This window comes from Protopterus annectens, chromosome 4.part1, assembly GCF_019279795.1.
Source record: "Protopterus annectens isolate FY-2018-M chromosome 4.part1, PAN1.0, whole genome shotgun sequence".
Taxonomy (NCBI): Eukaryota; Metazoa; Chordata; order Ceratodontiformes; family Protopteridae; genus Protopterus; species Protopterus annectens.
In genome coordinates, this window is record NC_056734.1 from 278066314 (window position 1) to 278093491 (window position 27178).

Below are 27178 nucleotides of genomic sequence, written 5' to 3' on the forward strand. Positions count from 1 at the left end.
CATGTGGGGGGTAAATACCTTGATGGGGAGGGGTGTTGGGAAATCAGAAGCCCATGTGCCCCCTGGTGGAAACAGTGGGAATGTGGTCCCCACCCACGGGCAGTCACCACTGCACCTTCACAGCCCCGATGGTGGCTGTGCTGGAGGCTGAGTTGCGGAGCCAGACTGATGCTCTAGTTGTGACACATGGCCCTCGAGCTGGTGTAGAAGGTCTCCAAGCTGCTTGTTGAGCTCTCTACGCACCATGACCCTGACCTGGCGATGGCTGACAGGTTCCTGTCCATGCCCACTCCCAGGGAGGGGCAAGCCCCATCCCCTGAGGCAGTTCCACCCTAAGGTGGTGCAGGACGAACAGACAGGGAGGTCCCGGGTTGGGCCCCAGGCATGCTGGTGCCCTGTGCCATGGCCAGCTGAGGTGGGACAGGTTGGTCCGCTGGGACTGGCCTTCCCAAATGTGCTATAGCGTTTAGATTTTATCATCATATGTGGGTTAGTAATAGTCAACACATTCCAGGGTTATGTATAACAGCATGCATAGATATTCCCATTAACCCAGACACCAGATACGGAACAGTTGCATAGCAAACAGAACACATGCATATATGGGACCACAGTGGTAATAAGAACAGCATGCAAGTACATTGATGGCACCATGCCACCAATGTTGGAATAATTCATTATAGCGCATGCATGGGAACAATTAAAATATTTATCAAACAATTGGACATTATCAGAACATAGGTGTCATTACATACCAGTTGGTGTGGGTATGTTGATTATTGTTGGAGATATGGTGGGGGGGAGATGTCAGTTAACAACTAGTATATTCCTGTAGTCCACATTACTTTCCTAGTCAGTGCTGTTATCTGTACCTTACAAGTCTTACTACACTATCCTATAGCCTTAGTTTGGACAGTGATATGGCTGTTGTCATCATTATACATGAACTGGTTTTACCTGCAGTATACACCTCTTACCTGGTATACCTGTGGAGGGAATGTTTGTTAACACTAACTAACTGTTTCTACACATACTCCCAGATTCCAGGTTGGATGTTGTGCACATAACTATCCAACTCTTTCTGCACAGACTCTGGCCATGTGTTGACCACATGCAGGTGTGCCGGGACATATCTAGAATATTGCCCTCTTCAACCTTTCGTGACCTGACACACACATATACATGCTTTCCTACAGAGTTATATTATGTAGCACAGTGTGGGTGACAGTGATCAGTGATACATTATTATTCAGGGAAACTGCAACACACACAATTCCCTACAATACCAGAGTGAACAGTACCAGTACAGGTTATAATGATCTTTATTTCTCAGCACAGTGTTTGTATCCGATATACCGTGGGAGCAATGTTTGGTAGCACTACCGGACTGTTGCCACACAAACGTCCAGATTACACATTAGTATTATGCACATACATCTCACTCTGTTACTGTACACACTCTGGTCACTGCTTGACAACATGGGGGTGTAGATAGGACATACTTGGCTTATTACTCTCCTAATAGTTTCAGGGGTTGCTACAGTGACAGGTTTGTTCTCATAGATGTTTGACAATCACTTGTATTCCGTTTGCTGGCTAAACATCTGGGATCATCCCACAGACTTACCAGGTGGAGAGGCAACAGATATGGGCCCATATACTGAACATTCTGGCCTCATCTGTACAGTTGTGAGGTATGATTCTGTATGCAGCGTACTTCCACTCCAAGGATTCAGACCATGGCTGTGTCTGCTACAACTTAAACACTGTCCATCACAGTTGTGTCTGCTATATAGATATTGCTGTATATCTCCTATCTGCTTTCTGTCTTATAAATCCCCTGTGCTTTTGCATTCTGACCTTGTATTACAACACTATTATACAGATTTCCTAGACAGTTATATTTTGTAGGACAGTGAGGGTGACAGTGATGTGTAATACCTCATTATTCAGAGCAACTGCATCCGTCGCACTGCCATATAATACCAATGTAAACAGTACCAGTACTGGGTATCATTCTTGTATTTCTGGGGACAGTGTTGGTATCTGACAGACCTGTGGGAGGAATGTTTATTAGCACTACGTGAATGTTCCTAAAAACAGTACCAGATTCCACATTACTATTATGGACATACATCTCACTCTGTTACTGTACACACTCTGACCACAGCTTGACAAGTTCGGCTGTAAATGGGACATACGTGGCTTCTTAGTCTCATAAGGTATTGGGGGGTTGCTAGTGGGCCAGCTTTGTTCTCACAGATGTGTGTCAATCAGTTGTATTTCCTGTTTGCTGGCTGTATTTCTGGGATCTTCCCACTGATTTCCCATGGGAGCAGGTTGATAGGCAACAGATATGGGCCACTTTACTGGACATTCTGGACATATCTGTACAGTTGTGGGTATGATTCTGTATGCAGAGTGCTACCACTGCAGGATTCGAACCATGGCTGTGTGTGCTAACAAAACAACAGTTCACATCTCAGTTGCATGTGCTATTCAGGTTTTATTGTCTGCCTTTTCCGTGCTTTCTGTCTATGTGTCTCTCAGTTGTACGAAATGGCCTCTGGGGATTACACCTGTCATATACAGGCACTCCTACACATTCAATTTATGGTGCACGGTGTGGGTAACAGTGCTTAATACAACAGTACTATTACATGTTTGCGAATCTACATTACCATATGATACCAGAGTATACACATGCAGTCCAGCAGTTAGACCTTTATTGTCAGGCTATTACACTTTTATTTACATACAAATGATATGAGACTCTTCCTGCCATATTCTCTAGTGTATGCAGTACTTGTCTTGCACAATACAGGTTTTATACAGGCAACTAATTTACTACTACTTAGTTTTATTTCCTATGACAGTAAATGCATGAGTATTACTAACCTGCCTTGCATTGCAACCTCGTCAGGTGACTGATGTGGGCGCCCTGGTTCGCAGCCCGCTCCATTACAGCTGTGGGGGACATAAGAGGAATATTTAGCCATACCTATCCATGATATACCTGAGCTGGCAATTATTACACACATAGTGGGGTGATACTTACACACAACTGGAACATCCCCTGCTGCTCTAGCCTCTTGGATCCACTGCTCCAAGAGGTCTCCCTTATGCTGCTTTAGGTCGGCATAGTGATGTCTGACATGCTCACCAGTTCAGGGTATGCCAGTGGCACTGGTGAGGTCACGGGCGAGACAGTCCCAGGCCTCCACCTTATATTGGGAGCCCTGGTACTGGCCCTGCAGCAGTCTCTGATCATGTTCTTTGACAAGGAGTCCTGCCATGACTCTGGACTCCTGGATGCACCCGCGCTGCACCCAAAAACGCACACCTTCTCCCCTTCCTGACACGGTGCCTGCAAGGGGAAGCTACAACCAGTTATGAGATGTATTCCTGCCTCTTGGGTTTAAGTAGGGCCAATTTCCCCACCCTTTTCTGTGATTGAATGGTTTTGAAAAGGCTAGGCTATGGGCAAACCTGCTTACCTAGGGTTGGCATTGTTTAAAGGGGTATAACACTGGGCACAGTGAGTTAGCTGGCCTACACATTGCTTACACCTCCTAAGCTGGCCTGTGCAATGCTTAGCATTGCTTACATTAGATTTTGCATTATAATTCCTTTTTGGCATTGATTTATTATTCATTACACCTTATATGTATGTATGTCCGGTATCCATGTTTCAAGTGAACATATACTATATGGGGTCCTTGTGTTTTATTGGGGACTTCAACACTCTGTTACAATTACAGCTGACATCTGGGCTTACTGCTGTACTCCAGTTCATATATTTATGTTATTAGTGGGTTAAGGCACATATGTCTGTATACTGATTCCTTTCACAGGTTCAATTTGGTTTTACTATGGTGAAGACCTATCTGCTGATACCTCATTCTTTGGTATTTCTGTGATGGCTTGGTGATTAACTACTGTAACTATTGTGTATAGGGTCCTGGGTTTGAGACCTGCATGGCTGTTTGTTTTGTTGCTGGGCAGAACAAGGGCCATTGGATACGGAGTGATTAAGGCACTTTTGAGCATTTGTAAGCGAGTTTGCATGGGTTTGCGTGATGGTAAGCACCGCTAACCTCTGGTTACATCTGCTTACAGAAAGTTAGTTTCAGAATTGCTTAACCTGTGTGTGCTTTGCTTACCCCCACTCAAACGGGCTTAAGCTCGCTTACTAGTGTTTAAATATGCCTACTACTGCTTATTGGTGCTTAAACCCGCTTACTAGTGCTTTATTCACTATGATACTAACATCTCACATGTGCATTTACTGCAGTACTCCAGTTCATAAATATATGTTATTTAGTGAGTTATGCAACAAAAATATTAGTCATAACGTGCTTTGCCGTGGAAAGCACTGCAGTGGGACTCAAACTGGGAATGCCTGCTTGTAAGGCGAATGCTCTGCTCACTACACTATTGCTATGCTGCTTCATTTGCATATATCTTCCTTGTTATCTTCTTCAGCCATTTAAGCTGCATTAACCATAGCCAAGTGATGGGCACACCCGTGCATCTACGGTTAGCTTTAATCGGATTTAAAAAAAAAATAAAGGGTTTGTTCATTTTATTTCTGTATACTTTTGCTGTTGTACACAAGGGGGACTGTTGGTGGGAATATGAGAACACCAATGAGCAGTCTCACTCATTTCTTACCCCTTTCTGCTGTTCTTCATTGCGGGGGCATGTATATTCTGAGAGCTCTACTCTCAGGCACGCCCCCTGCACTCTTACACGCTCTGTGTAAGGTTAGGAGCTCAGGCAGTGCACCTCATTACTATGCATGGTGCGCTGCCGTCCTGCTCCTAAACAGCCGCATCCATGCAGGACTAAGCTAGTCCTGCATGGAGGAATAGTAAATCCGGTGGTCTGTGTTTAGAATTCTGTCATTGTAATTCCATTTTTTAAATGTATGCCTGTAGAATTCTGTTTCAATGATTCCTTTTAGAATTTTGTCTTCAAAATTCTGGGGTTTGAATTTTATCAGTAGAAGTTTAGAAAATGTGTTTCGACTTTTCCTTATATAATTTGCATATAATTCCTTTTGTAGAATTCTGTTTGAAACATTTTACATTTAGAAGTCTATATGGATAATTATATGTGTAGAACATCATTCATAAAATTCTCCATATAGAATTCTACTTTACCATTATATTTTTATCTGCTAAATCCTATCTTTAGAATTCTGTATAATGAATTTTGGAGTAAGAATTCTGAGTTCAGTCTTCTATCTGTAATTTTTTGTTTAGAAATGCTGTCTGCATGTTTGTGCATTATAATTTTGTGTTTTGAACTGAAGTCCATGCAAGTTTAGAATTTCTCTGTTGAATTTTATGTTGCACAGTTATATGTTTAGAATTCTACCATTAAAAAAAAATAATAATTTATTTTTTTTTTCAATTATAATCTTCACATGTAGTTGTTTATTTCTATTGTTTGCTATTATTGTTTGTAATACTTTTCTTGTACTGTAAGTATGTATTGTATTTTTTGGAGCTTTTCTCCTCGGGTCTCCACTGAAAATGGGACAAAATCCCAGTTGGACTAACCCGGTTAACAAATGTCAATAAAATAAAAATAAATAAATAAAATATGTAGAATTAATTCTTTGTTTAGAATTCTGTCTATTGAAATCTGTTAAGAATAATATCTGTGAAATTATGTAATTATGGTTTCATCTACAGAATTCTGTCCTTAAAATTTCACCTGTAGAACTCGTGTTTGCAGTTTTATCTAAAGAATTCTGGTTCTAGAATTCATTGTTTAGAATTTTATCTGTAGAATTCTATACTTAGACTGGAATGTCTTTCAGCAGAGTTTTGTGTGTAAAGTTCTACAGTTGAATTCTAATGCTGCCTTCAGTCCTCTGCATTTAAGATTCCATCAATAGGATATCCTCTGTGAGATTTAGACTTTAGACTTCTGGGTTTAAAATTCCATGTATAAAATTCATGTAGAATGTGTTTGTTTAAAATTCTGTCTTTATAAGTTTGTTTTAAGAAGTGTACCCACATATTTTTTTCTGCAAAATTCCATGATTAGTATTGAATTGGTAGAGTTCTTTCTTTGGGTTTCCAGCATCTCACTGAGTATAATGTGGGAAGTTACAGATGCTTCAAATCAACTAAAGAAATCACTAATGGTGTGGTTTCAAATTGTATGCCAGCAGCAATTTATTTTGTTTTAGGAATTGCCATTAGTTCACTTTTATTTGACTTACTATCTAAATTTAGGGTGTGGGTCTTCCCACCACATAGGGTACAAAAGGTTTTCTTCCTACAAAAGCACTTATTTTAGATTTTTTTCTTTAGTTTAAGTCCCTCAAGAGTTAAACCCAGTTTAAACCACACTTTTGAATGTTAGAAGCTCATTAGTGAATTATCTAGGATTGTATCTGGAGGATTTAATCTGCTGAAACTCATGTTAAAATGTTTGCTTTTACATTCTATATTTAGAATTCTACGTGTAGAATTATGGCTGGAATTCAATAATGTTCCCACTAGTGGTAAGCCATTGTACTAATGATAGTAGCTGTTTCTGATTCAGAGATAGACCTACTATAGTGCTTTACCTTGAAGAGATGCATCATTATGATGTCTCTCTGGCCTGTTGTAGATGCCAATGCAATATTCCAGCAGAGAACCATATGACAATTAGCCACATGCTCTCCCCCAGAAATGATCAGTTGAGCAATTCATAGAACGGCTTGACTTCATAAATCATTATCATAGTAATTATCCCAACCAAATGCTTGCATTCACCCACTTCTTTCAGTAAGGGTGAATGCATTAGCGGCGATTGCCAGTAGTGTAAGGTGAAAGTGTGTGTGTGTGTGTGTGTGTGTGTGTGTGTGTGTGTGTGTGTGTGTGTGTGTGTGTGCGTGTGTGTGTGTGTGTGTGTGTAGGAATGAATGGGGGTTGGGTCCCCGTATTAACACTATGCATTGTCTGCTAGCAGTGATTACCACAACAGTAGAATTAAAGGGCCTCTTAGTCCTTGTCGTACTCATAGAGAGATTCAGAGCCATGCAAATCAGTTGATAACATCTTTTCTCATTGTGACTAATGTATCCATGAATTGCTTGTTTCCACTATCACACTAAAAGGCTGTTTTCACCACAGCCTTACCACTCGCAGCCAGGCCTGTTTCTGAATAGTAGCCCTTATGTTTGGAATTCTAGGTACAGAATTCTATCTATAGAATTTTGTGTTTAGTATTCAGTTTGCAGAATTATAACATTTTGGAATTCTGCCCATGTAATTCTATGTTTAGAATATAATCTGTAGTATTTTTGTGTTTAGAATCTTAGCTATAGCTGTGTATCTGTAGAGTTCTATATATAGAACTGATTCTATTTATTTTTTATAATTTTTTGTTTAGATGTCAAACTGTGCTATTCTGTTTTTAATTTTCATTTTAGATTTCTTTGTTTAGAATTCCGTCTGCAGATGTCTGTTTATACATTTTTTAGAAATTATTCTCCTAGAGCCTGTCTTAAGAATCTTATCTGTAGAATTCTGTGTACTGAATTCTGTCTTTGTAATTCTCTCTACAGAATGTGGTGAATAGCAGAACACTTGATGACAGAGCAGAAGGCAACTAACTATTTCCTGTGGTATAGGGTTTGATTCCTTCAGCTTTCAGTTGCATACTGTGTGACCTTGAGGAAGTCACTTAACCTGATAGTGCTTTCAGGCAATTGGGAAATTCAGCTCACTCTTCAACAGTGTTCCGGACTGCATTCATAGTAACTAACTATAAACCTATATACAATCCTGTATGTAGCATTTTTGGTTTAGAATTATATCTGTAGAGCTCTGTGTTTAGAATTTTGTTCATAGAATTAAATGTGTAGAATTCTGTGACCAGAAATTTATCTGCTAAATTATTTTGTTTATAATTATCTCTGTAGACTTAAAGCTGTAAATTTCTATCTGTGGAAATCCACATTTAGGATTGTATCTGTAGAATTCTTTTAGATTTCTTTTTGTCAATTTCTGTATTTGGAATTTATGTGTAGAATTTTGTGTTTAGAATTGTATTATTAGAACTTGTTTTCCCATCGTAAGTTTGAGACACTGTACAGAGAGCCCCACATCTTCAACTATTTAAGGGATTTTTATGAATAACTGTCTAGTTTACTCAAAATAATACTTGACCCCAAAACATTTAGTACATAAGGAAGCTGCTACTCAAAAGAGTGATACTCCAAAGGTTGCCAAACACAAAATTATTATTTTTATTTTTTTGCAGGAGTGCAACAACTTGTACTCCTTCATATGAGGGACATGTCTCCAAACTATGCATGTATTCATAGCTGATGCATGAGAATTCACAGGTGCCACATACATAAAGACCCGCTCCACTCAAAAAATGATCTAGCACCAACTACATTTAAGGCAGTAGTTGAATTATTAATTTATTGAAAAAACTTTAAAGTAGCAGTGGTAAAATAACGACTCAGAGATTGCACAAACTTGAAGAAGAGACAGAAAATGACAGAAAATTAATGCTCACCTTCTTGCTCTTCTCTGAGACTAACAGTAATTGAAATAAGTAGATGACCTTCCAGTGATGCTGTTCTGAATGTGGATCAACTGGCTGCTGACAAGCAGCGGATTTCTCAAGTTAAGTGGACTATTTTCAAGTCTAAGATAACTATCACAAGGAATTATTGTTTCCTTAGTACAGGGATATTGGAGTTGGTAAAGTAGCAGTAGTAAGGTTCATGGTTCTTAACTATTAACCTTAAATGTTTGAATTTGCTGGACCCACAGTTTGGAGACCAGAACCTCCAATATGTTGACATAGATTTTGTTTGTATCTATTCTACCTGAAGAGTTATATGATTCCAGTTCTGTCTGTAGAATTATATGTTTATATTTGTTATATGTTTAGAATACTGCCTGGAATTCAGAAAACTATTCCTGTGCTCATGTGAACTGCTGCAAAGGGGCAGTTTATGCTAAAGCAGGAAGTGTGATTCAGTGACATGTTTAGCTGCAATGGGGAAAGACCTAATTATCAGGTAATGATTATGTTTCTAAACTGCGTAGTGTTGCCACTAATGGTAATCACTGCTGGTGGCCCATGCATCACATTAGCATAGGCACCCCACTGTCATTCATTTTTCCACACACATGCACATATTCAAACACACACGCATGTGCAAGCATGTATGCATGCACACATATACATACACCTTACCCTGATTTTATAGAACATTTCTGATTTTTCCTCTTTTATTTGCCCTGCCCCTCATAAAGTGAATCAGAGATGATTATGGGCAGTCAATGATGCCAGATATTAGAGTTTCATCACTTTTATTATTAAAAAATAATGCATCATGATGCTAAACTGTTGTTGTATTAACTTTTTAAGTGAATTATTATAATATTTTAAAACTTATCCTTATTTTTGGGTCTTTGTTCCTCCATTATTTTTGTATTTTCCCTGAAACTTTTCATAGGTTCATAGGTGTGTACTAGGCTAATGGCCCCGGGGCCTTTACAAGCCTAGCCATAGGATTACCCTGGCATAGTGCCACTCAACCTTAGTTCCCAGTGCTTCTGTCGAGTAGAGCCGCTAGTGTTATCCCTAGGGTGAATTTTCTATTTCCCATCCACTCGTCAAGATTTCTCTTGAAGAGGGTCAGCGAGGTGCTCTGCTTGACATGTATGTTTAGGCTGTTCCATAGCATGGGCAGTCTCTGGGTTATGGTCCTGTCCCTCCAGCATGTTCTGTTAATTGTGGTAATGAGGTTGAGGTCTCTGGAGCATGTGGTGCAGAGGGATTGGGATTTCTTTAGCTGTAGCATTTCTAACAGGGCTGGGTCAGACATGGCTTTGTAAGTCAAGCAGAGATTGCCTCTAAGTAGGTGATATAAGACAGAGAATAGTTGGGAGTTTTTTGAGTCTGTCCATATAGGACAAGTGTTTAAGGCCTAGGATCCTCTTTGTGAGGTACTTTTGCAGCCTCTCCAGTTGTTGCAGGTGTCTAGTGACGTACATGCCAAATGGGGCATTATACTCAATGACTGGCCTAATGAGGGAAGAGTAGAGGGAGATAATGACCTCTTTCTTCCTGGATGCAAAACCCTTAGTAATGAGATCTGTAACATAGAAGGGCTTTCTTACCACAGTGGCAATGTGGTGATCAAAAGAAAGGTTGCTGTTAACCTGTGTTCCCAAATCTCTTATAATGTCTTCTGTGTTCAGTGGACTATCATCAATGTGGTAATTCATGGGAACTGGGTTTTTCTCAAAGGGGATGATGACACATTGTTTGGCATTGAGCTTAAGATCATGGTTCTGACACCAGTCATTGGTCACAGTGAGGCCATTTTGTATGATGTTAACATCACTTGGGGAGTTAATAATAGCTCCCAACTTGCAATCATCTGCGAACTTTGTCATGCAGAGTCCCTTCATGCTGGTCTGGGCTTCAGAGAAGTAGATACAAAACAGGAGACGACCCAAGACTGAACCCTGTGGGACTCCACTCGTGACTAATCAGCAGTCTGTCTTGGAGTCAGCTACTTTCACACTGTGGGTTCAATCTGTGAGCCAGTTTGCAACCCACATAGTGATATAGGGGTTGATGCCAAGCTTAGTGAGTTTTTCTATGATTCCTGAGTGGGGAATCATATCAAAAGCCTTGGCCAGATCAAGGTAGGCTGCATGAACCACCTTGCCTTCATCCACAGCTCTGATGACTGACTCAAAGATGTCAACCAAGTTGAGCAGGCATAATCTACCCTTCACAAAACCAAACTGTGTGGGATCCAGAGTTTGGAGATTTCCTATATCCTTGTTTATTAGGTCCATGATGATGCGTTCCATAGCTTTGCATATCAGACTCATCAGGCTAATGGGGCGATAGCTCTCAGGGTCTATAGTCACTCCTCCATTGTGGAGAGGGATGACTGTAGAAGTGCACCATTCGGTAGGGACAAAGCCTGAGGTGAGGCTGTGATTGAACAGGGCACACAGGTAAGGTGCCAGTTCACTCTGTAGTTCATGTAGAACACAACCAGGGATATTGTCAGGTCCCATAGAAGCTGTATTCTTGGCCTTGGACAGTACTGTTTTAACCTGTGCAGCAATAATACTAGTGTCTGGCAATCTATTGGCATTGTGATTGGTCCTTTGGGGGGGAGAGGGGGGTAAAGTTGGCTCTGAATCTGTCGGCCAGTATACTGGCAATATCTGTTGGCTCGGTATAGGAGGTACCACTGTGCAGCAGCTCAAAGCAAATCTGGGTATTGCTGTGGAGATTCTTTACATAACTATAGAAGGCCTTGTGGTCGTCTTTACTATCTGCTGCAATTCTGTTTTCATACCTAGCTTTAGAGGATTTGATGAGGGATCTCAACTTTTTGTTGAGGCAGATCAGAGAGTTTTTCCAGTCTTGGGACTTTACCTTATTCCGCATTAGTTTCCTCCTTCTGTTGTAGAGTTTGTTTATGGCAGGGGACCACCAGAGTGGCTTCCTTTTTTTGGAGGAGAGTGTCTTGGTTCTATTGGGTATGGTGAGATCCATGCATTTGTGTATGTGTTCATACGGTGCATTGGTGTATGATTCTGCAGTTATGCAACTATTCTCCATTTGCATGGGTTCTGTGAAGTTAGCCACCTCTGTTTTTAGGATCCCAAAGTTAGCTTTGGAGAAGTTTTTCATGGTGGTTACTTTTGTTGGGGGGGTAGGAGGGATGTTAATTTCCAAGGTGTTTAGTTTGTGGTCAGATCTAACCAGGAAGGAGCTGACTATTGGTGTAGAGCAATGGTCGCCCATGTTAGTAATGACCAGGTCAAGGATGTTGCTACCTCTAGTGGGGGTAAGAACGAGCTGGTCCAGGGCATTGGAATTAATGAACTCCTGGAAATGTTGGGCAAGTGTATTGGTACATGAGTAGTTTACCCAGTTAATGGAGGGGTAGTTGAAGTCACCTAGTAAGAGAGTGTTAGGTTGGACCCTAATATTCTCCAGGGTGCTTAGGAATGTGGAGTGCGAGTCTTGGGACATGGTTCGGGACCTATAGCAGGCTACAACCTGAATCGCTTTCTTACCCAATGTTAGCCGCACCTGAAGTATCTCTAATGCATTATGTTGGGCTACCAGTCTGGAGGTGTGCACATCCTTTATGAATATGGAAACATCACCGCCTTTGGAGCTTTGGTCTAAGTTCTGGGGCTGAAAGGTGTGGAATGAGTTATAGCCTGGTAGTACAGGGGTGCTTTCTGCTGCCTTGAACCAGGTGTCTGTTACAGCACAAATGTTGATGTTCTCCATTTTAAGGAGTGCCTCGAGTGAGTGCATTTTGAGATTTAGACTTCTAGCATTGAGCAACATGACCCTCAGATTGCATTTGTTTGTAGCTGTTACGGTCGTAATTTGGTCTTTGGAACACCGCCTAAAAAAAGGCACTATAGGGGTGGCAAGAGCCTTGGCTGGTATCCATAAGCCCAGGGGTGACAGATGCAGGCCATCTCTGGCAAAGCATCGAGGTCTGTCAGTCATGTCATCCCAGGCAGACAGATACTGGATCCCCTTTGAATGACATCAGAAACTTAGCCAATTGTTGAAATCAATCATTTTCTGCTTGTACTGCAGTATCTTTCTGTGTGATGGTAGGATGCTGCTCAGGGCTAGGGTCATATCCACCTGGGCTACATAATCCAAGAGCTCCTCCATGTCTCTTTTCATGCAGTCCAGGGAGGTATGTCTCACACTCACATGTACAATGACAGAGTCATATTTGTACCTGTTGTTGAGCAACCTGACTGCATGCATTATGTGTCAGATCCTGGCATCTGACAGGCAGCTGACTGTTACTTTCTACTTGTTCAACCTAGTGAGTGGGACATCAGTGTACCCCACTATCGAGTCACCTATGACTAGTGTGTTGGGCATGCTATTTTGCCTTAGGGGCTTTGGTTGAGTGGCACACTGTTTAGGAGAGTTATGTGTGTCGTGATTAGTGTTGTGTTGTGGTGGTCGAGTGTGTTTCTGCCTTGGAGGGCTCTGCTGCTTGGGTAGACTTTTATTGAGAGCCTCCATGAAGGTGGGTGTGTGGTTTGTGTTTTTATGTGAAGACAGTGCTGGTGTGTGTTCCGGAGGGCTATGTTTTCCATGTGGTATGGTGCAAGTGTTGACCTTCTCCTCTTGACCAGCTATTCCGGTCTTGGCTGGAGAGTGCGTGGCTTCCAATTTGGATATATAAGTGCATCTCCTGCAAGTCTGAGTGTTGGAAGGTAAGGGTAGTGGGTTGTTGGTGTACATGAGGCAGTTGCTACATTGCCTCAGGATGCCCAAGTTCACCAGGTTAACAGGAGAAAGCACAGGGAATTGACCTTTAGACATGCCTGGCAGAGTGGACACTGATAATAAGTAACTCCAAAAGCCAAGGAACATCAGGCAGTAGTAGAAATTTCAGTATACGAACTTTAATAATAGAGATGCTATACCTGGAGGGCTTTCATGTAGACAACAATTGCCTGGTTTACCACTAAATTATGTAAGGGATAAGACCATACAGTTAAAGTTTTACTAGCAAGAGCAAATAGTAATATTGATAAGGGGAAGCTAACACAGGCCATTTTGCTACAAGGAATATTTTTAATATGTTACCCTCAGATCTGTAGGCTGTTGAAGACATTGGAACTTGAGCTAGACTGCTTTTAGATAACCATACTCATGGCTGTCAATGTCCTTATTTATTTATTTATTTCAAATTTTTAACTGAGTAGGTGGACTGGTTGACTCAGCCTTTTCAACCAAGACCTGGGCTCCTATGATGCAATGATATACAATCTTACAGAAAGCAACAAAAATAATTATTGAAGTGTTTCAGAGATTTAATGTAAATATCAGTAAAGATGTTAAATTTATAGCATATGTAAAACATCATGATTTCCAATTATTTTGCCAGCACTATGGCATAGAGGGATAAAGCACAGACTATACCTTGCCATCTTGCTAGTCCAGACTAACTATGGGTCAGGTGAACCTTGTTTAACTAGTATCTTGTGCATGTGAAGAACTGGTAGGGGGTGGACATGCCCATCCAGAGGTGAGGAGAGGAGGGTCTGGGCATTCATTGAGGTAAGATTTTCCAGGTGGAGACAAGGGAAACTACCAGACACTGTTACCAAGGATTGGTAGGGTGGCTTGCTGATGTCAAATCTCTGTGGAAGTGAGGGTGGTTCAACTATAATTGCCCATTGCAAGTCCCACCCTCAGAATGTGCTGGGTCACACATGGAAGGGGACTAATATAGAAAAAAAAAAACAATAGCAATATGATATTGTCCCAGGTCACCTTAATCTCCTCACTGGCCCAAACCATTTGGAGAATGAAGAATATGCAAGGGATTATAGGAAGGCCAGGTAGACCCAACAAAAGGTACCAAGTCAGCTGATGGTCAGCTGCATGTAAAAGACGGATTGCAAGAAGACAACTCTCACAAATCCTTCAGAGAGCCAGTTAGAAAAGCAGCAATAAGTAGAATGCAACTTACTCTTCTTTAGAGAACATGTATTTACAATATGGACATTTTGCATGTGATTGCATTAATTGCTTGAGGGAAACAGCTATAATAAAATTGCAACACAATATATGTGAGCACACAAGAGACGCATTGTTTATCGTTTAACTTAAAAACAAGTTCACATGCTTCTTTGTAGTAGATGATCTTTTAGCCTTAGTGAAAAATGCTTTAGTGATGTTTTTTTCATTTCTAATTTCTCTAGGTTTGTAGCTCAGCACCAAGGCATATTGTGAATCTGCCCTCCTAGTCACAAAGAAGACTACTGCTTTTTTATATGGTCAAAGATTTGCTTATAAAACTGTTTTTCAAAGACTTTAGTTAATGTGCTCATAAATTGGATATTGGCCTGTAGTATTTATATTGTTTCATAAACGGGATTTTGTGTTGGGGAGTTATAAAGTAATGTTTGAATTTAGTAGGGACAATGTTGTTAATGAGCATTAGGTTATGAATGTGTGAAGTGACATGACAATGACATTTGTAGATATTCTTAAGAAGGCAGTGTGTAGTTTGTTGAATTTTGTTCCAGAACTCATGTTTAACTTTGTAAATTGTTTCTTAATTTTCTTAGTTGAAATCTGCCTAAAGTACAATGTAGGGCAGCATTCACTCAGGTGATAAAGTCGAGGGGGGGCTCTTTTATTATATTGCTAGGTAGGAATGTTTTTTCTAAGTTTTCTATTTTATTAAGCTGGAAAAGTTTGTAATCTTGTATGAATGTGGTGGTCTACTGGACTGCTCTCTGCATATTTTGCATCTGTAAGTTATCCCGATAGATGATTTATAGCTTTCTGGGAATGTCTGAGTGAGGAATAGAGATTTCTGCTTTTTCTAAGATATGAAGATATGTAGCTTTGGTAGAGTTGGAGGCTATTCAGGCTTTTTCACCTTACTTCTAATAATGTTTGGTGATTCTGATCATTTGAGGGGGTCATGTTTTTATTTTCTCCAAGATGTATCCCTTCGCTTCATTAGATGTTTTTTAAATTGTTGTTTATGAGGGATAGAGTCTGTCTGTCATTCTCTGACTACTTATAGGAAAGAGATATCCCATCAAGTCCCCAAATATGTTTGTAAAATGATTTAGATGCATGTTACATTCATTTTCATTTTAGAAAGGAGAACAATTAAAGAAAATGATTAAGAGTTTCTTGCTTAGATTAGATATTATCCTCCCAGTAATAATTTGACAGGGTCAGTTTTGGTTTTAAAAGATGACCAATAGGAGATGACTGGGCAGTGGTCACTTAGGGATACTGCATTAGAGCTTTACTAGATGACACATTTTCTCTACATCAGAGACAATTCATCAAATAATGAATTATTCCTGGCTTGCTTATTTGGCCAGGTTGGATGATCCACAATTTGAACTAAGTCAAGCTGTTGTAGGTTCCTGTTGAGATGTATTGATTTGCACCTAGGACATCTATATTAAAGTTACATCTAGTAACAGCATTCTTTGATATTCCACTTTGAAATATATCCTCTAAAGTGTGTTGCAGAATAGAAATGGAGGATGGGAGGAATGCAGGCCATCTCAATATGTAACTGGTTGCTGTTGTTAATGGCACTAACCCACTAAGGAGATCTGTCACCTTTATAATTTGATGTGCTCATGTTTGCAGTGTTATTACAAGTGTTAGATTGAATAAATAGTGCGGAATTACCACCAAATCTCGAACTGTGTCTAAAATTATTATATGTGATGTAATTAGAGTGCAGGCAATCTGGAGAGCAGTAAGTACAGTCCATGTATGCAGTTCTGCTTTCTCCATATCTAGGTTTATAAATAGCATGATATGTTGAAACTGTGCACTGTCTTAGTAACAGGGTTCTCTACTATCATTAGATGTGTGAATTTTTCCTGAAATAAACCAGCACTGATGTAAAAGCATGTAATAGACTGCTATCCTGCACAATATTAATTTCTCTGCCTTGCACTAGCTGAGTCTTCACATAGCATCTAGCTACCCACAACTCTAAATTAAAGCAAGTGTCAGAGAGTAAATGAATAACTAATGAAAGGAGTGAATGGTTTGACTGAATTAGATGTTGCTTTTGAAATGCATATGTCTAGAGTGACATAAAAATTGTTATGCTCTTCTAAATTTAGTAGGGCTGCTAAGTTGGACACCTGACATTTAATTTAGGCTTCTATCATTTTAGCAATGCTAGAACTATCAGCTTCTGTGAGGGTGGAGCTGTACCCTTCTGCGCTTGATTAAAAAATGCATCAGTTGATTTGGAATTTTTTTCTGACCTACACCAAGAAAGTAAAACTTTATTGCGCTTGATATAGTTTACCAGTTTTCAACTACTGTTTTTGGAGCATTTAAACTGAAATCACATTTTTTCAGAAAGAACAGCTTGTTTATCCAGGTGTTGGGGGCCATTTTGGAAATTGTAATATTATTATTGTCATAGAAGGTTAATTGCTGTCATTGTCTGTGTGTATGAACACCACTGGCTTTCCCAGAGTTGTTTTCTGGTTGATTCTTTTGTTACTTTTGTTTTGTTTAACCACTATTAATTGCCATTCTTTTGGCTTGACAGTTCTGAGCTGCATCTCTATGAACTTGGTTAAAACATTTTTCACCTTATTTGACAAATTTATCTTTCCCTTCTACATCAGAAAATTAAAATGTCATTGTACTTGAGTTAGTTTATTAGTTTTTGACTACTGAAGCTAGATTTTTCATAAGAAGAGTATGTTTAGCCTGGTGGTAAAGGACATCTTGGAAACTGTAGTAATTATTTGTATGACAGAAGGTTAGTTGCTGCCATTTTTGTTAGTGTTTGAACACCATTGGCTCAGCTAGTGTTGCATTCTAGATAGTTTGCTTCCTTTGTCTTTTTTAGTTACTATTATATGGCCATAAACTGAAGAACAGTCTGTCATTACTATTGCACATTTTATTTTTTTCCCTTCAGTCAGTACCCCAAACCATCATTTGTTCACCTATTTGACCACTGGCTCAGTTGTGCCCAGGTACCAACAGCCTATGCTCATCATTGCTTGGCTGCTCTGATTTGCTTCTAACTACACTGGGAATATCAACTCACTGTGTATAGCTCTGTTGACACTACTAATATTATTCTAGTAGTGCTCCTCCAGCACTCCCTTAGCTTCCTCGAGCACTTAGTTAACATTCAAAGCACTGGGAAATATTGAGGGCAGCAAACTTTTTTGCCTTCTGGCATCATCCTCTTTGCCCTTGCTATCCTAAGGCAGTGTAGTAACTCCATTATGCTCACTGATAATGAACTCTTATTTAACAAAGAAAATAAATCCAAAGCCAATATGAAACTAGCCTTCTCACGATTAACAATATGCAGTCAGCATCACGCCTCACCTCAACTACTGCCACCTTCTCCAACAGAACACACAAACATGTCATATATGGATGCTGTAAACAACTCCTTGCCAAAGCCACTTCCTATAAGTTGTAAGAACATGCATCAGTGTAAATCCCTCAGCTCACCTACTTCATGCACACCTGCATCAACAAGTCACCAACAGACACCTTGCTCCCAATCAAGTATTCATAAAATATCTCCTGACAAAAATGTTTTAGTTACTAGTAGCAACATTGTAAGGCATACAGATTCTCCACTCAATAGGCTGGACTAGGACAGGTTTACTGTAAGCTGCCTTTTGGGTTCCAGGATCACAGACCTCAAGACCTCTTCCCAAGGAAAATATGACTATGGCATGGTAGTGGTCCACATGGGAATGAATGAACTGGGGTGGGGCATGATGAGAGACATGTTGGAACTTTATAAGCATGTGCAAATGCAGGCAATACTCTGTTCCTGGGTAGCCTCCTTCCTTCAACAAGACTGATTGCCTAGGTATAAAGAGAAGATATTGGATTTAACAATTTGTTTAATACTTGGAGTCATTCCATTGGATTTCAGTTTGTTATCAGATGGGGGCAAAATGTTCAACAGTCCTTGTTTTGCAAGGGAATTACCTTCATCTCTAGATTCTATAAAAGCCTTTGATGCCACCATACTAGCATAGATAGGGTGGGGCAAAGGAGATGATCATCCTGGGCACAAAGTGTTAGGGGGCACAGTTGTCAGATCCTGACTAGTCTTCATTGCATACCCTCATTTAGAAATAAATGCTGCTATTGTATTTATAATTAGAACTTAAGCTTCATAGTACTCTATGTGTGGCATAGCAGCAATTTGCCACAGATACAGAAGCAGCAGTTTGCTACAGTTTAAAAGGAGGAAATACTTTTTTTCTGCCTCTCAAGTCCTAGGGGGAGCCTTTATTTTATTTACTTATTTATTTATTTTTGCCTGTCAGCTTAAAGTGTCTGGCAAAAAAATGCCAAGCTAGACTTCTGCTCATAGTGACTTGTAAGTCAGAATCCACTTCATGTGCAGCCCACCTTAGCAAATGGCAAATTCATCCCTCTAAATTGCACCACTTTAAGGTGGTTCTTAACCTCAGGAGTCTCAATAACAAATTGCCCAATTCTAATCATCTGCAGAATGTCCACACATGTGCAATTACAGAGACTTGGTTTAAATGTAAACAAACCACTAGCACCATACCTGGATTATGTGCCTAACATGCATTTAGGTGTTGTGGAAACTGTGCTGGTGTCTCCATATTTGTTAAGGACCACATCTAATCTTAACTGATACTCAGAACCCCACAAATTAAATTCCTACACCTTCTGTTTAACCTGGACAAGGGAAGCTTCTAACTTATAGCATTTTACAGAATCCCATCCAGTGATCAAGTTAGATTCCTGAAAACATTAGAAAGAATTCCTGTAAGTATCACCTCCAATAATTCGATATGACTTTAATTACCCTGCCATAGTCTAGAATAATTATACCTCTAACATGAGATATGGCCAGAGATTTTAGGATCTGATGAATGGAATTCTCTGAATCAAATATTTAGTAAATCCACTACAGGCTAAAATATTCTTGATCTGGTCCTCAAAATACTGCATCTCTGTTCCACTCTTCCTAGTTTCCCCTTCACCAATTATACTTGATGATAAAGATATGACATTGACCCACAGAACCACAATTATCAATGTCACCATATTTACGTTCTAGAAAAGGGTGTACCTTGCACAATTATATGATGAAATCTGTAAATTTCCCCATGATATCATCACCATTGACCCTGACATACCAGCCAAGTTCACTAAAGCGCTTATTATGCCTAATTCGACAAATGCATAGATCTAGTAGTCCAAACTAAAATCAAATACTATGGAAAATTTAATAACAAACCCACCTGGTGGTCAACCAACATAAATAAACGTTATAATATGGGAAAACTGTACAGTAATAGCAGAACTTCTCATAATGAGGAAAGTGTGAACATATCACTAAGAAACTGAAAAGACCTATAAGGACCAGCAAAAAAAAACATGAATGGAGATTAGATTATGAAGTGAAGGTTAAGTCCTTCTTTAGTTATTCTAGAACACTAAGAAATATTACTCAACATTGATTTGAACTTTTTCATTAATGGGGTCTCCACTCCAACCCAATCCAACAATAAGACACTGCAAATATCATAGAATATAAGCTCACTGCAAACTTCACCCACTAAGCCCCTTTTCAGACACCACTCTTCCCATAATCCCTTCCATCTCCTATTATCACTTTCTATGTGGGACCAAACAGACTATCTTGGTGCTTAATAAACAGCATCAAACATGGTTTTGCCAAACCTTGTCTTATTTTTTTTTAACTTAAGCTTAACCACCTGCTATGTTCCTGAATCCTGAAACACTGCTGTAGTGATGCCTCTCCACAGGGGTGGCGTTACCATGGACCCTGGAAATTACTGATCAATCCACCTTACAAATCTGATCTGTAAAATATGACGGATGCATAACCAATCTCAATTATGATTTCAAGAATCGGATTACTTCTAACCCACAACAATATGGCTTAATCAAGGGGAGAGCATGCCTGTTAAATCCTGTTACCACCACAAGCTATTCTTACTAGCTACAGCTGCTTAATTTTAGCCATTTCACTTTTTAATCCACAAGCTACATTTAGAAAAGTAGCTCAAAGATTCTAAGACAAAACACAATTCTTAGTCCTTAATACCGCCATTCTCCTAACTATATTAATCACTTATTCTTTCTGAACTTCTACATGCATGCTCATCCATCCATCCATTCAGAACCCCTTTTTCACATTTTTTGCATATGGGGTCGGGGTATCCGTGGAGCATGCATGCATACTCATAAAACACATATAGTGACCTAGCTGTAGTCTCAGTTCAGATATGTCATTTAAACTTTTAATTTTGTCATGTAATTCCTCATCTTCCATTCCATAGACCCTTAGCCCTCAGGCTGTCCTCCTACTTGACATGTCCATACAGCCTAGGATTCCTCTATTGCTCCCGCTAGGATGGGACTGATGTAATTTCATGTAATTCCTCATCTTCCATTCCATCGACCCTTAGTCCTCAGGCTGTCCTCCTACTTAACATGTCCATACAGCCTAGGATTCCTCTATTGCTCCCGCTAGGATGGGACTGATGTAATTTCATGTAATTCCTCAACTTCCATTCCATAGGCCCTTAGTCCTCAGGCTGTCCTCCTACTTAACATGTATATACAGCCTAGGATTCCTCTATTGCTCCCGCTAGGATGGAACTGATGTAATTTTTCCTCTGAGTGGGCACTCTAACTTCTCAGGGAGTCAACCTTATAGTTCTCACTTATTATGCCTGTGGAGTGAGGGATCCTATGTGGGGCCCACTAAGTGGCATTAAGAGCTATGCTATGTATATATGGAAGCTGTCAAATATCCATATCCTTAACATACTGTCAGCTGGTGACTTCAAAGAAAGGGGGGTGGATACAGGAAGTAACTGAATAGGTGGAGTTGACTGGAATGGGGAGGGGTGCTATTATAGCCAGGTAATGAACATTATCTGTGATCAAACAATAGATCATCATCATCACCATCATCATTATTATCATCATCTTCCCTTTTCACATTTTTCTACATGAGGTCAGAGTGTCATGTCAACTGTTGTCATTTCTTTTTATGTTACTCTTCTAGCTTCTTTGACAGTCATGTCTGACTGCCAAAGGTCTTCCCTCACACAATCTAGCCATCTCCTTTCCTCTTTCCTTCTTCCTATAGATCCAAATCTTCTTCACAATATCTTCTGCTTTCCTGCACATGTACCTGAGCCACATTAATCTGTTCTCTTTAACATTCTCAGTAATCAGTGCTACTTAGGTTCCTGCTTTGATGACCCCGTTTCTTCATCTGTGTCACAGTGTGCATCCTACTACCTATTTCAGACACTTCATCTTCATCACCTCTAGCTTCCTCAACTGCTGTGCCTTCACTGCCCTGGCTTCTTTATCATGCAGTAGTACTGGTCACACCACTGTTTTGTACATATTGCTTCTTAGCTTATTTGACATTCTTCTGTCACACACCAACCTTGATACTCTGTGCCAGTTGGCTATAGCTTTCTCTCATTCTAGCTTTGATTTCTTCTTGCAGACTTGCTTTCTCCTCAACAGCCCCTCCAAGATACCTGAAGCTATTAACCTGTTCCACTATTTTACATTCACTCTCAGTTTTCATCTTCTTTTGATTTCCCCCATTTGCTGCTCTTACAACTGTCTTACCTGTAGTTGGTTTCATCAGTTGTGCCTTTAATTTTGCATTACATTCCACTATCATTTGCTTAAGTTCTCATCTTGATCAGTCTGCCTCTTAAGCCATACATCTACATACAGTAGCTTTGTTGATCTGTCTCCTCCAACCTGTTTACTGATTTAGTCCATCACAATTATGAACAGCAGTGGGCTCACAGCTGAACCCTGATGCACATCCACTCCCAGTGGGAACCCCTCTGTGAGACTGAACTCTGTTTCTACTTGAGTCATTAATTCACTAATGTTTCTGAGTCAAGATCACCAAAGGACTGCCCAAATTAGCTTTCCTGGTACTTTGGCATATGCTTTATGCAAATACAGGAATGCCCAGTTAGACTCTTTCCTCATCTCTAGTTTTCATCTCAGCTATCTGTTTCAAGGCAAACATTGGATTGGTTGCGTTGTATTCTGATTTGAATCTGAACTTCCATCTTCCTTTTTACTGCTCTGCATATTCATTTGTCAGTCAGCTGTCCAACACTTTTATCCAGTATGACAGAAGTTTTATACCTCCATTCTACCCACCATTGTGAATGTCCCCTTTGTTCTTGTACACTGGCACTAGAATGCCTATTCTCCAGTAATCTTGGATAACCTTTCTCTCCATACTGTTATGCGTACCCTCTGGAGCCATTTCTTCCCATAACTCACCCAACATCTTTTTTTAAACCCCTTTAATAAATTATCACTAAAGGTACAGGCACACATACATAAATAGAAAAGGAAAGAAAACAAACCATATTATTTTTTTTCATTTGAATGCATTATACATTACGTATATGTTTTCTTCCTTTATAATTGTCATTCAGTCCAAAAGAACATAAATTATTCATTTCCTGCCATCCCTTAAACCTCACTCCTTCAACTGGGCAATATTCTGTATGCATTGTTCTGACAACTTCCATTTATTTCTATGTAATTTGCTCCTTCCCTTTTTCTAAAGATCCCACTTCCAGTTCTTTTATCTCTTTTACAATATTCAGTACTTCATATAGAGTTGATTCAAATTTTGATTTCCATTTTCTAGAAATGTTTTTTGGAAGCCAATAGAATTAAACTTAATAAGACCTTCCTATGTCTAGGCAATTCAGATCCTGTGTCCCAGCTCAAAAGAATCCTTTCTTTAGTTACAGCCATTTCCTCCCCCTATATTTCTTAAGAATACTTTGCAGGACATTTTTTTAAAATCTGCCAAGTCCTTACACTCCCAAAAACATGTTCTCAATTATCTATGTCTTCCCCATCACACCTCTGACATTTGCTATCTGCCTCTGAGGAAAAATTAATCTTTAAAGTCTGCTTGGAGTATAAAAATACCTATGCAAACAAACATTTCCAAGCAAAAATCGTAAACCTCCTTGATTTTGTTGTATACTTGAGGAGCCATACATACTTACATACATACTCTCATTGTTCCCTTGTACATTCCTTTTACAGCCTCTCTTCCCAATGATTTCTGACTTCTTGATTCTTATAGTTATCATGCAATATTTCATATGCCCTACTAATTATCCTTTTTTAACAGTAGCTTCTGTTCCAGATTTGAATAAAAACTCTACCGGAACAGGTCTTTTCTTAGGCCTTCCCTATCCTTTTCTCTTTGTCTGTATTCTGACATCAGTCTCAAGTAGGGAAGGCAGTCTCTAGCCTGCAGGCCAGACATCTGCTTGACCTCATCCGACTGTATTACCTTTCCCTCTCTAGTTATTTTCTCACAATACATTGGTTCCTTTGCCTGTTTTCTCCATTAAGTTCCAGCCCCATCTTGCCTATTTTTTGTAACCCTACTTGCAGCCATCCCTATTGGCAGAATCTCCTTTCTCCATTCCTTTGTTAGCTTAGCTCTTAGGATACTTTCTGTAAAACTCACCCAACATCTTGATCATATCTGCTGTGACCTCATCTGAGCCTACTGCTTTCCCTGACCTCATTTTCCTTAATGCTATTCTCACTTCCTCTAGGGTAGGCTCCTCTTCTTTTTTCATTGCAGACTGTGTCTGGGGCAGTACACCTCCTCTAGGGTTTTATGTATTCAAAAGCTGCTGGAAGTTCTCCATCTATCTGCCTTTGAAGTCCTGCTCTCTGGTGAGCAGGTTGTTGCTGGCATCCCTTATGAAGGGTGTCTGATGACTAACCTTTTTATCTTTCTATCTTTAACTTGCAACCTGATAAAATTTCTTTGTACCATCTGCAGTGTCACTTTCCAGAAGATGGTAAAGTGCTTCTGATACCTTGTTTTTTGTTACTGCAATTGCTGTCTTAGCCTCTTTGATAGGCATCCAGTATTCATCCTTCTTATCTGGGGCCGTCTTTTCTTTCTCCCAATTTTTCCTACACGCCTTCTTTTGGATGATTTCCTGGACTTGTGCATTCCACCACTAGCTTTTCTTACGTTCTTGGCTCAGTCTCATATCTGTTCTATAGTCTTCACACGTGCTGTTCAGAGACACTGCACTTCTTCAACTCCACCTATTTTATCTTCTTCCTGGGGTTCTTTGAGCATTTTCTTGAACTCTTGTGCTTTCTCTCTCTAATCAGCACCCAGGTCTTCAGCCTAGTCTCTGTTGACCTTAGAGCCTACTCTGATCCCTTTTTGTAGCTGATTGTGGCAACCAGTGGTTTATGCTGTTGGCCAAACATTTTACTGGGCATGACTTTGCAATCATTGATTTTATGCCAATACCTTTTCCTTACTAGGAAGAAGTCTGAGTCAGGTGCATGTTGGCCACTTTTGTATATGATTTTGTGACTATCTTCTCATGCTGAACCATGCATTGGCCACCATCAAGACATTTGCAGGACAGAATTTCTGGAGCTTTGTCTTTTTCTGAAAAGATTTCAAGCCTAATTAACTGGTGAGAAATGAAACCTATATATTTAAAATAAATATATATATTTTTGCTTGCTCTTTTTTTTTGCGCTGTTTTTATTTTATTTTTTTTTTTTTTGTTTTTTGTTTTCTCTTTTTGGTTTTTTTTTTGTTCTGTGTGAGGTTACATTTTTATCTAATTATCTAGGCTGCACATTTTACATGTTTATTCATTGGTGATGATGAAATACAGATGATATATAATCTGGTGAATTTCTGGTTTTTGTGTTAAAACTAAAAACTTTTGGGCAAAAAATAGATGCTTACAGCCTGATTGTGCAGTCCATGATGATTTTTTTTTTTTTTAATGTCATGAAACACACTCCGCAAGAGACTGGAAATTACATCGCGTATTATCATGTGTGTGTCCACCAGAAAACACTACCATTTTGTGGTTAAACCTATTATTACACATAATTGAAATATATTTCTTAAAAGATTTCAAGCCTGCATAAACTAAAGCACTGCTGGTGATTCCCTGTTAGTTTTTCCAACCCACCTATCTCTTTGTTGATTCTGCTTTTTAAAGCTGGTGATTTTAAGCTGCCCACCCCTACTGTTAATTGACATTAATAAGCTGCTCCTTTCTACACTGCTGTTGATATCTTGAATAGTTTATTTGCCTTTCCTTGTGCTTATACTGAAATAGTGCATTTTGCCTCTCATTGTCTTTTCTACTGATTTACTTGCTCTAAATTCATTATCTAGCCAGCTGTTGGATAAAGTAGTGTATTGTTTACTCTTTAGCAAGCACCTCTTTTAACAGCAAGAGGTCAGTGAATTTTCCATCTAGTGTACTGGGAGGTAGCCTGTCTGTTTAGGTTGGGGAAACACTTGAGATTTCTGCATGTAGTTTTATTGTCTGAAGGACGCACTAATCAGTTTATCTTGTTTTTAGTGCCTTTATAAATTCTCTGCAGTTCAGTGGCTCTTGGCTCACATTTACAAAGCAAAGTACATGTATTGAATATTCATACTTTTATAAGCTGTTTAAAGTGCACTGCTATAATCTTATATTTATGTTTGTTTATGGTAGCATTTCATATCTTTTAAGTGTGTTTGTGGTAGCATTTCACTTCAGACACTCCTTTACTATGTTTTTACATTAGGAGGACTGGGATTATTCATCTAGTGACTGTGTTTAGCAGTTTCAAAAAAAAAAATCAAACAAACAAAAAAAGTACTGTCTGGTGCTGCTTTAAGTAGTTAATTGCACTGTAGTACATTGTATCTGTTAGTTGTAGGTAGTTTGTGTCGTCTTGTTACACTTGAGCTTCAAGCCAGCTATTCTGCATTAAGAAGGTGTTTTTCTACAGTCCTGTGACAGAAATGTGCTGATTACACCTGCCTGAGTTGGTGATTGCTGTTGGAAGGCTTATTGTATGCTTTCCTGATTGGTTGTTGTTGTTGTTGTGTCTTTCGGCTTTTCCCAGTTAGGGGTCGCCACAGCAGAGCTCCGGTCCACTAATGACTGGCAGTAGATTTTTACATGCCGAGTTGCCGGCCCTGACACACAACCTTCAACGAAGGTACGCCCATTCATGCATGTCTCCACACACAAGATGCTCTAGCTGAGAATCGAACAGGACAACATCTTACTGTGAGGTGCCAGTGCTACCGCAGCACCACCACCACAGCTTGCTTTCCTGATTGGTAGTTAGCTTAAAACTTGTTTCTTTTTGCTTGTATTTAAGCCTTGCATTGGTTAGCAGTGCCCTGTAGACACAAAATCCTAGAAGCTCAATTTTTCCCTAAACAGCTGTCAGTGAAACCCTTCCAAGCTTTCCGGCTGCTCTAGTAGCAACTTAGTTGTGACTGAGCAGTGTTGTCTTATTGATCAAGCTTAGCCTACACAAAGTGTAGGCAATTTTGGCACTACTAGCAAAGTCCTGTCAAATTGACCAATTCCCTTCCCTAACAAAACATACAGTAAAAACCTGCTATCACGGACAGGCAGTCTCCCATCATCTCTGTGGCCAACCTGATAGACATGGACATCCTGAGGCAATGTGGCAATTGTCTCATGTATATTGACAACCACTTACTCCTGAAATAAAA